This window comes from Zingiber officinale, chromosome 7B (assembly GCF_018446385.1).
Source record: "Zingiber officinale cultivar Zhangliang chromosome 7B, Zo_v1.1, whole genome shotgun sequence".
Classification (NCBI taxonomy): domain Eukaryota; kingdom Viridiplantae; phylum Streptophyta; class Magnoliopsida; order Zingiberales; family Zingiberaceae; genus Zingiber; species Zingiber officinale.
Genome location: NC_055999.1, coordinates 36,582,689 through 36,594,939, shown reverse-complemented (window position 1 = coordinate 36,594,939; position 12,251 = coordinate 36,582,689). Strand labels below are relative to the sequence as shown.

General features: G+C 36.3%; 1 long non-coding RNA gene across 1 annotated transcript; it reads right to left on the bottom strand.

The window, feature by feature from the left end:
* Positions 1 to 2,319: 2,319 nt before the first annotated feature.
* Positions 2,320 to 2,887, bottom strand: LOC122003686. Its single transcript, XR_006118032.1, has 3 exons — positions 2,738 to 2,887; positions 2,512 to 2,604; positions 2,320 to 2,412 (listed from the first exon to the last, which is right to left on the bottom strand). It is a non-coding gene; the product is annotated as an uncharacterized LOC122003686 (long non-coding RNA).
* Positions 2,888 to 12,251: the final 9,364 nt, after the last annotated feature.

The window sequence follows — 12,251 nt, the reverse complement described above, 5'->3', positions numbered from 1 at the left end:
TACTTTCCGCGGCATGCTTTGCGCACCGCGGATAATACTTTCCGCGGCATGCGTTGTGCGCCACGAATAATAGTTTCCGCGGCGTGCTTTGCGCGCTGCGGAAAGTATTATCCGCAGCGCACAAAGCACGCTACAAATAGTAGTTTCCGCGGCGTGCTTTGCGCGCTACGGATAATATTATCCGTAGCGCGCAAAGCACGGCGCGGAAAGCATTTTTATGCACTAAGGATAATAATCTGTTGCTTATAAATGTACGCTGTTGATAGTCTTAACTATATTAAAAAAAATATTAATTTGATGAAAATAATAAACCAAAATTTTACAATAAATTTAGTGCAAATAAATCCACAAAATTAACAAAAGTCATAGTTTTTCATTATACCAAAAAAATTTAAAGATCTTAAACAAGATACAAAATCTCTATCAAACTAGTTATTACATAACAACAATTAAACTTACAATCCACACAAATTAGTATATTATGTATCAATCACACAATACTATAAATTTCGATAACCATGCAACCGTGCTTCCTATTGCATCATCAAGAAACTGCATTTCATCATTTGGTCGAATTAGGTCCACCTTTTTCACCAAAACTTTATCAACCCAAACTTTCCAACGTGATCTACCAAGAATAACGTGATGCACTTTTGTATTTGGATCTGTGGATGCAATTCGACATTCTGCAACAACTAATTCATCAACAGACCAATCAAGCAGCTTACATTTAGTATTAGCACATATATCTCCACGACTCGCATTTCTCGAATTTGACTGTAAATAAACAATACAAAGTTATTAATTCAATCATATATATTTTTGTAACAATTTTGTGATTCAGAAATACATAATTTTATGATAATCACCTGAAAAACATGACCAAAATCATCACTTTTTTTGGCACCAATATTAATATCGCTATTGCTACCAAATTCATTCCCAATACCGCTACAAATACCACCACTAGCAATCTAATTTTATAACCAAATCGTGTCAAACAATGTCATCATGATAATTCAAAAGCATTTAAGTGTACATATCAAACTTATTATATATATATATATTGTTTACTTACTAGCCTGTTCTGGATGATTTTGTTGTCTCATACTTTGTAAAAACATAGACCTCATTTCTTGCATTTCTAGTTGATTTTGTTGCCTCATTTCTTGCATTTGTTGTTGAACATTTTGTACTATAGTTTGAAGTTGTTGAACCATTCCATTTTGTTGCACAGAAGCTCCAACTTTCGATGGTGTTACTCCAAAGCCCATTCCACGCAATCTACCCCGAGCTTCATTGCCAAACACAATGCTAATTGCATCATCAGCAATATTAGTTGTGTTTTGAGATTCGGGTGGACATTCTAATATTTTTTTCTGCAACAAAAAATAACTTTCAATATATTATCATTAATATAATAGATGACTATACTAAACATCAACATATAATGCATGTAAATGAAATCAACATATAATGCACGTAGTTCAATAAAATCACATGTACGTACTTCAACAAAAGATCTAATTTGTTGTTTTAGATAATTATTCTAAGAAATTGGTATAGGCCTAGTAGCACATTTATGTTTATGCAAATGTATGTCCATTTGTTTTCTCAATATTGCAATAAAAACCACAATTATCATGATTGAACAGAATGATTTGCTCATTCAAACTTTAGAGAACTATATCAAGCTAAATGATCAGGTAAAAGCATAAATTCTGGTATTTGTAAATGAAATTTGGATGACTTCAAAATCAAAAGGAAAGAATGACTAAAGTTGGCCAACAACATTCTTAAGCACAAAGAAGTTATAACTTGAGAATTACTTTATGAAGATTTCCTGCATGGAGATTGGAAACGCGTGCAAGTTTGGTTAGTGTGGAATGAAGCTCCTTTACATAGTTGGTTAATGAAAGAACCAAAAGAGCCAAAGATTGATAAGCTTCACAAAGTCTGATGAATTTAAGTTTGGTACAGTTGGAACTTCTGTTCAATATAATCCATCTGTTCTCCAAAGGAAACTCGTTGCTTCATTTGATAATGTCATGATGCAAAGCAGAACAATTAGAGCTATGTATTGTATGGTTTCGTTAGCATTCTTGGCCATATCTTAGATCCAAGTAATAGGCAAGGAGTTATAGAAAAAACAAGATTAGTGGAATACTTGCTTAACATGATAAAAGTCTTTCTACAGAGACATTGGTAAGAGTATAAATGGAGATCTTAAGTATAAATGCTTATGAAAAACCATATCAGTGGAATAAAATTTCAAAGAAATCTAAAATGAATGAACATGCTTACCATTTTCTCTCCAATGGCTTGAGTACTGGGCTCCCCATTTTTTCTCTTGTGACCTTCAATCCAAACTTGCGATCTCGTAATTTTTGTATCCATCGGACTTGTCTTTTCCTTAAATATAAAAATATATACAAAATCATTATAGCATAACTTAAAAGATGCATATATCATTAATTATTACTTAAATTATAATAAATTAAAAATAATTACCATAATGTGAGTCAAACGAGCATAGCCCCTCCGACTCATTGTGTGAATGTGGTCTTGTTTTTCCCTCATTGCTCTAAATCTTGCACTCTTTTCCTAAGATTAGTCAAAATCGCATAATCAAACTCTCCAACATATTAAAACTTAGTAGTCTCTTACCCAACCATAGCATTAGAATAAATTCAGTGCATTCCCATCCAACTCATGGTCTAAGTGAATAAATACTTACTTGAAAGGTAGATGATAATGTCCTCTGTACAAACAAGTCCCACTGATTTTGGTCCATAAATTCAGGCTTCAACAAACTGAGATCTCGTGAAGCCACTCGACTTGTATTAGCTTCTCGTACAAGTATTTGCAATTTGGATTTTCTATCACGCCACAATTTGGCTAACTTTTGAAAAATTGTTTTCTTTTACCAATCCTCAACTTTATAAGTCATCTGTACATTTAATAACACAAAAATATGTCTACATTTTGTTATAAAAATGGAAATGAAAAATTAAGTAACTAAATATATTACCTGAAGACAACTCCACATCCTATCTTTCACTTCTTCATCAATATCACAACATCCATCTAATGTATATGGCACAAATTCCTTTATCATGCAACCTAGGAAAGAAGCGTACTTCACTGAATTATCTCCAATCAGCTGACCAAACTCATTACGCTCTAGCTCTTTGCACTTGTCTTGGCCACTAACCATTTTCAACTTTGACGCACCCTGTCCTTTTTTCTTATCAATTTTCTCATCAGCAATTGGTTCTTTATCATACAAATCTTCTGATGAATTGGCTAAATTGTTAGAGTCCATTCTCGATAACTTATTAGTTATATTTTCCTGTTAAATAGCGAAAAGAGATATTGAAATGTCTTTAGTAAAATAAACCAAGATTTAAAATAGAATACAATATCACCTGAATTTCAGCTACAGATCCTTTGCCACGTTTTTAAACCATTTTACTCATCCTTTGAAAGCTATGTAATGACCTGGTCAAACATGTAATATGATATGATGCATTGCTGAAAATAAATAAGCAGACAAATATATTGAAACACTAAATAAAGTGTTATGCAATTATTGATAAGAACATGTATCAATCAAAATAAATAACTATAAAATATATAGTTGAAAATGTCCATCATGTCTCAATTACATCAATTCCCTCACACTCATTCCTTGAGTACGGTTCTTTCTCAGTAATGTTAATCTCAAGTTGGGATACATCAAGAGGTGTTGATGACGTATAAGCATCTTCTTCAAGCACGTTCATGTTATGAATACCTCGAGGCGGCGCTTTTAGCAACACATACCAATTTGATTCATCATTATCCCTAGAATAGAATACTTGCTTTGCTTGTGATGCTAAAATGAAAGGATCACTTTCAAAAGTTTTTAGTCCTTGATGTAAGTTGACCAGTGCAAAACCATCTTCAATTTTGATACCAGTTCCAGGATTGGCCCAATCACATCTAAAAATAGGCACTTTAAAAGAATAGTAATCTAGCAAAATAATATCTCGAATAACTCCATAGTATGATAATCTTCCTATTGTATGTGAATTGTCATTAGCATTAGATTGATAAATAGTATCGACTTCAATTGAAACACCACTATCTTGTGTCGACCTTCCAACATCAATTGTGTGGAACCGATATCCATTTACAATATATCCTATATAAGATGTAACATGCTTTCTAAGACCATGTGCTAGCCATTGAATTCGATCTGAAGAGTTAACAGAAACCTGTTTTGATAACCATTCGGCAAATGTTTCCATATGTTTCTTTTGTAACAATGTTTCATTACTTGAGAAACGATGATTTGTTTGTTTAAGCTCGTCAATGTGCATCCTATTTAAAATCATTGAAGGGAGATGTTAGAATACATAAGAAATGTAATAGATCAAGACTAACAATATGAAATTAACTACACTCACTGTAAGTAAGGTTCAACTTCTGCACTATTGAATAACATATATCGATGTGCAGCTTGCAACACGTGGTCCTCTAAAATCTTTTCTTTCCCTTTAGAAATTGGGCGACCTTCTAATAATCCATCTTCCAAATCATCATTCCTATTAGAACGAACACCAATACTATAAGCCTTTTTTATATAAGCACTACAAAATATCATTCGTTCTTCTGCGAGGTAACACTCAGCTATGCATCCTTCTGGTCTTGCCCGGTTCTTCACATACCCTTTTAGTGTTTTCATAAATCTAAATCACAAAGCAAAATTCAAATGAAAGAAGTGTTCTAATAAAATATAAATTATTTTAGAATATTAAAATTATCAAAAATAATAATTATTATTTATTACCTTTCAAATGGATACATCCAATGGAATTGGACTGGTCCACACAAACGAGCCTCTCTTGCTAAATGAATTGTTAAGTGAACCGAGATGGTAAAAAAAGCAGGTGGAAAATACCTTTCCAACATGCACAGAACTTCAGCAATATTCTCCTCGAGTTGTTCTAAACGGTTCCGGTCTAATACTCTTTGACAGAATTCATTGTAAAATGCACCCAACATAAATATAGCATTACGTGGACCTTTCAGTAGAAGATTTCTCAATGCTACTGATAGCAATTGTTGCATTAGAATATGACAATCATGAGATTTCAGCCCAATAAGATTACGCTCTTCTACAGAAACACAGTTACCAATATTTGAACTATATCCATCGGGTAACTTTATTTTCTTCAACCTAGAGCAAAACACATCCATTTCTTTTCTAGACAATGTGTACGGTGCAGCGGGCAAATGATATTTATTTTCTCCTTTTTCTTGAGGATGTAATTCTTGTCTAATTTTTAAGTGTACCAAATCTTTGCGAGCATTCACACCATCTTTGGATTTTGTCTTCAAGTTTAACAATGTGCCTATGATATTCTCGCAAACATTCTTTTCAACCTGCATCACATCTAAGTTATGACGTAGCAAGAGGCCCTAAAGGTAAACATCAACATGATTTATAGTTAGTTCAGAATATTAGAACATAATTTAGGAACAAAAAATAACAAATTGTAAAAGCTAATGAATACAGTGAAAAATAACTTACACTCCAATATGGCAAATTGAAAAAAATTGACTTTTTCTTCCACCTTTGAACTGGTTTTTGTACCTCTTTTGAACTCTCCTGTTTCTTCCTCTTTTTCCTCAAAGTGTTGACAGTCTCACCCTTTTTATTTTTACCCCGGTCATTTTCAATATCTTTTAATACATTGATAATTTCTAACCCATTCAAAAGTCTATGTTTCCCTTTACTCTCCTTTTCCCCATTAAACCACTTTTTTTTCTGACGAAATGGATGATTAGGAGAAAGAAATCTCCTGTGGCCTAAGTATGCAAACTTTCTACTATATTTAAGCTACATAAAACATGTGTCTTCACCACATATTGGGCAACCAAATTTTCCTTGTGTGGCACATCCAGCTAGATTTCCGTAAGCTGGAAAATCATTGATTGTCCACATCAAAATAACCTTCAGGTTGAATATTGACTTGCTAAATGCATCATATGCCTCCGCACCTGTGTCCCACAACTCCTTTAAATCCTCCACAAGGGGTTCCAAGTATACATCTATATCATTTCCCGGTTGCTTTGGACCTAGAATCAGTAATGTCAACATAAGATTTTCCTTTGTCATGCACATCAATGGAGGAAAGTTATAATTGACAAAAATAACTGGCCAACAACTATATCTGGAACTAAGGTCACCAAAAGGATTGAATCCATCTGTCACAAGACCAAGGCAGAGATTTCTAGGATCTGATGCAAAATCTGGCCACTTATGATCTATTGTATGCCAAGCCACTGAATCAACTGGATGACGCATTATATGATCTTGACTTTTGTGGTTCGAGTTCCAAATCAACTCTTCAGCCTTTTCTTTTGATTTAAACATCCTTTTCAATCTTGGTATCACTGGAAAATATCGTAGGACCTTCTCAGGAACTCCTTTACAAACTTTGGTGGTGACTTTGTCTATCTTCCATCTTGAGGAACCACACTTCGGACATGAGTCCATATCTTTAAACTCTTTTCTAAATAGACAACAATTATTTGGGCAAGCATGAATTTTCTCGTATCCTAAATCAAATGGTTTTAATAATTTTCTCATTGTGTAAACAGTTTCTGGAAGTGTGTTGTTTTCTGGAAGCATGTCACCTAAGATCTTAAGGAGCTCATTGAAACTATTGTCTGTGTGACCATTAGTAGACTTGTAATTATATAGTGTGACGACTGCCGATAACTTTGTATAAGCTGTACAACCAGGAAAGAGAGGTGTTTCTACATCTTTTAATAAATCATCAAACTCATAATCTTTGCCCCAGACATAGTGTGTCCAACCATTTCTTTTGGCACCAAAACATCCTTATATAAGTGATATGCCTCTCTACATTCATACTCTTTTTGAACTCCTTTTGAACTACCTTCATCTTGAGATTGTGAGTTATAAGTTTCCCCATGGAAGACCCAAGTAGTGTAAGTAGGATCAAACCCCTTAATAATTAAGTGGTCGTACACTTGGTCAAATTTCATATACTTTTTATTTTTACAACGCTTGTAAGGACATAAGATTACTTCACGTGTTTTTGCATAGTTCCTAGCTTGTGCAATAAATTTTTTTACCCCTTCTTCATACTCGGGTACAAGCCTTGAAGGTAGATGCATCCATTCCTTATCCATCTCGTGAATAAACCTTTTTCATTTATATGAAATAATTATGAGATTTTATCAAAATATATGTATAAGAAAACACCACATAATAAATAAAAAACTTAAATATAAAAAATTGATTCCTACATCATAATATTTTAAACAAATAAATATCATGTGTCATAGTAGTATTTACTAGCCATGTCAAAGTATTATTCACACATTTTAAAGATTGATAATTTGTTTTTTTCTTTTTTAGTTTAATATATTTAATCATTATTTTTGTGTCCATTCATTCTTGTTACACGTATCAATCATTGTCTCTAATGATATAATAGTGTCAAAAGATCAAACAAAATATATCAATGGTGAGAACTAAATAATGTGGATTTCATGTAGAGAAAGGGTGGCATAACTAATAGAATTGTATTAATATATGCATGTAACACACAAGATCAGTTAATTATAATCTCATTAGCGTGTTCCAAATCAAGATAAGAAAATGGAAGGTGTTAAATTATACCATCAAGATAAGAAAATGGGAGGTGTTGAATTATACCATCGATAACGTGCTTGTAAATTGAAACTAGTAAAATACTCGATCATTTTATAAAGAAGAAAGGCATGACTCTTGGAGCGCAAATATGGTAAGACAAATCGAAGCATTAAGCAATCGAAACTAAAAAAATCTTTTATATAAATCGCTCACAAAAAGAGGATGCGAAATTGTAATTATTAATCCAACTCCTCCACTGCACTCTATAGAATTGATCATCCCTAACCAATTCTGTTAAATCAGAATTAATCTATGCTGTGGGAAGAATTTAAAAGAAAAATAATAATAACAATTTGAGACACTATACTCCAAAATAATCTCTAAGAAAAATAAGAGGAAAGAACGGAGGAAGTAGCTAACCTTCTCGGCTACCAAAGAAATACATCTCTCTCGATATAAGTCCAAAAAAAAAAACTTATACCACTGGTCCGACAGATCACATAATGCAATTTGTCGACTAATAAAACCCAGAAGATCACATATAAATCTAAAAAGGACAGGCAATGATATTCCAGAAGATCACAAGTCAAAAATTTGTCGACTAATAGAAGTGCAATAAATTGCATAGAGATCAACTCTAGGAAGTATGAAAAGGAATAGTCTAAAATATGAAACCCAAAGTTTAGCAGGTACATTAGACAACAGACAAACAAAATCACATAATGCAATTTGCTTGGAGGTGAAACTAAATCCTAGAAACACATCTGATACAGACTAAAACTAGATGTGCATTAAATGTAACTACTAAGTTCTAGCATACATGACCAGAGTGGCATGAAAACTCATGAACTAGGACTGGTCCACAATATAAATACGTCAAATAACTGGAATGGGGATCAAAGAAAAAAATTGATAGAACATTGTTGTGCAGGCAATATGAACATGCAAGATTAAAATCTTCAATGTAAGTAGAATGAACACAAAATCGTAAAATATATAAATACATTCGAGCTCCAATTTATGAATAAAACTACTTGCTGTAGAGTGTCGGCCAAATAAGTTTAGGGACATAGAGATTAGGGTTACCTTTGCTTTGAGCTTTTGGCTTGATGTAGAGTGGCTATCAAAGGGCTTGCTTAATCTTGCTGTGGTCCTATGATACGGAGAGATGGAAGGAAGTCTTGCAGCGACGGCGAGTGCGGAGAGGCAGAGTGGAGTCGTGCGGCCGGTGATGGTCAGTGTAGAGAGGCGAAGAGGATTCCTACGTGTAACGACCCGACCCTTTGGCCTCTTGGGCGGCCCTTGCGGTGGCCCACTATCGGCCCTTATGTCGTCGACCCATTTGGCGACCTCTTATGTCGTCGACCGACGACCCTTTGGTCGTGCCGTTACTCACTAGGACTTTCCACCCTTGGCCAGTGGATTTTTTCCTCCCTCAGGATTCGAACTCTAAACCTCCAGGCTTAAGTATTAGAGTTTATGAATCTTGGTAGCCAAGTGAGAGCTGGGTCGTTACAATAATAAGGGCCGGGTCTCCACTATTCAAAGGAGAGAATTTCAGTTACTGGAAGAATAGGATGGAGTGCTACTTAAAGTCTGACATTGAGCTTTGGTTCTGTAACGACCCGCCTCCTACTGACTGGGTTGCGAGGCCGATCGCTACAGTTATGCTGTGCTAAATTACTATTGCGGAAAATCTGGATTTATTAAAATTTTACTAAACTGATTACTGTAAACTGAACTTAATATTCTAGGTGTACCTAAGAGTTGTACACATGCTAGGGAAGATAATCTATGCCTCTCGGATGGCCTGCTAGCTATAATCAGGCACTTCAATCGATCCATAGATCGATTGGGCTGTCGGATCGATCCCGTGATCGATCCAGCTTGTTACTGGCACGGAGAAACTCTCTGGATCGGTCGGCAGACCGATCCATATGCTCCCTCACCTCTGTATGCGGCTGGATCGGTCTACCGACCGATCCAGGAGCACACTGATCGGTCGGTAGACCGATCCAGTGGCTCACTGATCGGTCGGCTGACCGATCAGTGAGCGTCTGTGCTCTCTGTTCGCACAATGGATCGGTCGGCTGACCGATCCATAACAGAGGCCAACTCTCTGTTCGCGCATGGATCGGTCAGCTGACCGATCCAGCGGCACAACCCACTCTCTGATCGGTCTGTAGACCGATCAGAGTTCTGATTTCAGCCTGAAACTCTGATTTCAGCCTGAAACTCTGATTTCAGCACTTGGGCGTGCCAAAATCTCACATATGAGTTATACACTACATGAGAAACATTCTAATGACATAAAACTAGTATTCTAAACTTAACATGATACATAGTTCACTGATTCATAGCATTACACAACTAAACGTGCATGAAAGTAAAACACTAAAGAGTTCTACGGTTTAAACTTGCTAAGTCCCCTAAGAATCTTTTATTCCAGTTCCTGCCACACACACCATCTCTGCATTGGCCTCCAGCTTCCTCTGCTAGTCCATTTTTCCCTTACCTTTATCTGCAGTATAAGGAAAATAGAATCTGTAAGCTTAAAGCTTAGTAAGAAACCAACTACCTCACTAAAACATGCAACGATGCAAACATGCTTTTAAAGAATGCTATTTGAAAACATGTACTGGCATGACATACTATGGTTGCAAGCATAAACTGAAATAACTGAACATGCATACTGAACATGGCATGACAACTAATCATATGAATCAATAAAGATAACTGAACTGAACATATAATAAACTAAACTGTAGCTAAACTGATACTGAATTCGAACTCAACTAACATAACTAATTTTGAGCTTTGAAAACTAATTCATAATTAGTGAAAATACATAATCATGCTGTTTGGGCCCGGCAACTGTACTTGCTGTGCGCGCATCCCTAACTAGACCCGGGTTTGCAAGTCCCGAATTTAGTAGGGTTAACTAGGTTATCTAAACCTAGGGACGACTGTGGGAGTCCAACCCAATGGATATCTGATCCAGTACAGTGCCACTGAAAATAAAATACTGAATATAGCTAACTATTTTAACTTGCTGTTTCTAGGTTATCTGAACCTAGAGCTAGGTTGTCTGAACCTAGAGGTGACTGTGGGAGCCCACCCATTGGACCGTAGTCCCATATAAGCTAAAATAAACTGATTTACTGATTTAAATGCTTCTAATGCATTTAATTGAGCTATTAAAATGCCTAATTTGCATTTTAACTTAACTAGCTATTTTATCGAACACCTAGTGTGCCCCAACTCTCCCCTCTATTAGGGAGACCACTTCTAGGCACCCGACAATGTCTAGGAACCCCCACTGAAGAGGGATTATGTGTCCGGCCCATCTAGAAGTACTCACTAAATCCCTAAATCTGCGAGGAGGGTCAAATTCACCCTATGCGTCGATAAAAACTGCATATAGCTAAACTAGTGCGTATAAAACCAAACGGAGCTACTTATACTGCAGGTGAGGGGTTTCTTACCTTGTGTGCTAGATTTCTTACAAATCAAATCGCTAGAAATTCCGGTGGAGACGACTTCTCGACGATTTGCTCGCGTCCACGTGCTCTACTCGCGGAGGGGAACGTCCTTGTGCTGAAATCGTCGCCGGAAAGTGACCTTGGGACCCTAGGGATGGAACCCTAGTTCTTCCCTTGTTGTGGCGCCGAGAGAAGGAGAGGGGAGAGGGGTTGGCGTCGGCGTGAGGGTTTTGGAGAGGGGTTGCCGAACCAAGTTCTAAAAATAAACCAAACCCCAACTTAAATTTCCTATTTATACTAAGTAATTAATTCGGCCAAACCAATTATAAATATAGTTGATTCCCTTTGCTTTCAGCACGGCCCTGCTGGGTTCACCGGTTACTAAGGCTAACTAAAGGTTTAGCGGACCCGAGAGGTCCCGGGTTCGATTCCCGCTTATGCCATTTTACTTTTCTAATAATTTTTGCTACTTCCGCTACTCGAAAAATTTCGGAAAAATATCTAATAATTCCAGAAAAATCATAGAATATTCCTAAAATAGTTTTGAGAATTTTCGGGCGTTACAATCCCCCATACCTTATAAAAGTTCGTCCTCGAACTTAGAATAATTCTGGGTACTTCTATCTCATGCTGGCTTCTGTCTCCCAAGTTGCCACTTCTGCTGTGTGACTGTGTCAAATGACTTTGACTAATGGTACTTCCTTGTTCCGCAATTTCTTAACTGCTCGGTCTATTATCTGAATAGGCCGACTATCATAGCTGAGGTCTTCGGGGATCTGTACCGACTGGGGCTCAATCACCTGGGTGGCATCTGGGGTATGCTTCTTCAGCATAGAGACATGAAATACGTTGTGGACAGCTGACATTTCCTAGGGTAGCTCTAGCTCATATGCTACCTTGCCCACTCTTTTGCTGATAAGGTATGGTCCCACATATCTGGGACTAAGTTTGCCCTTCTTCCCAAAACGCATCACTCCCTTCATGGGAGCTACTATGAGGAACATTGTATCACCGACTGAAAAATCTAAGGGTCTGCGCTGTGTATCAGCATAACTTTTCTGGCGGCTCTGAGCTGTCTCTATCCTCTAGCGGAT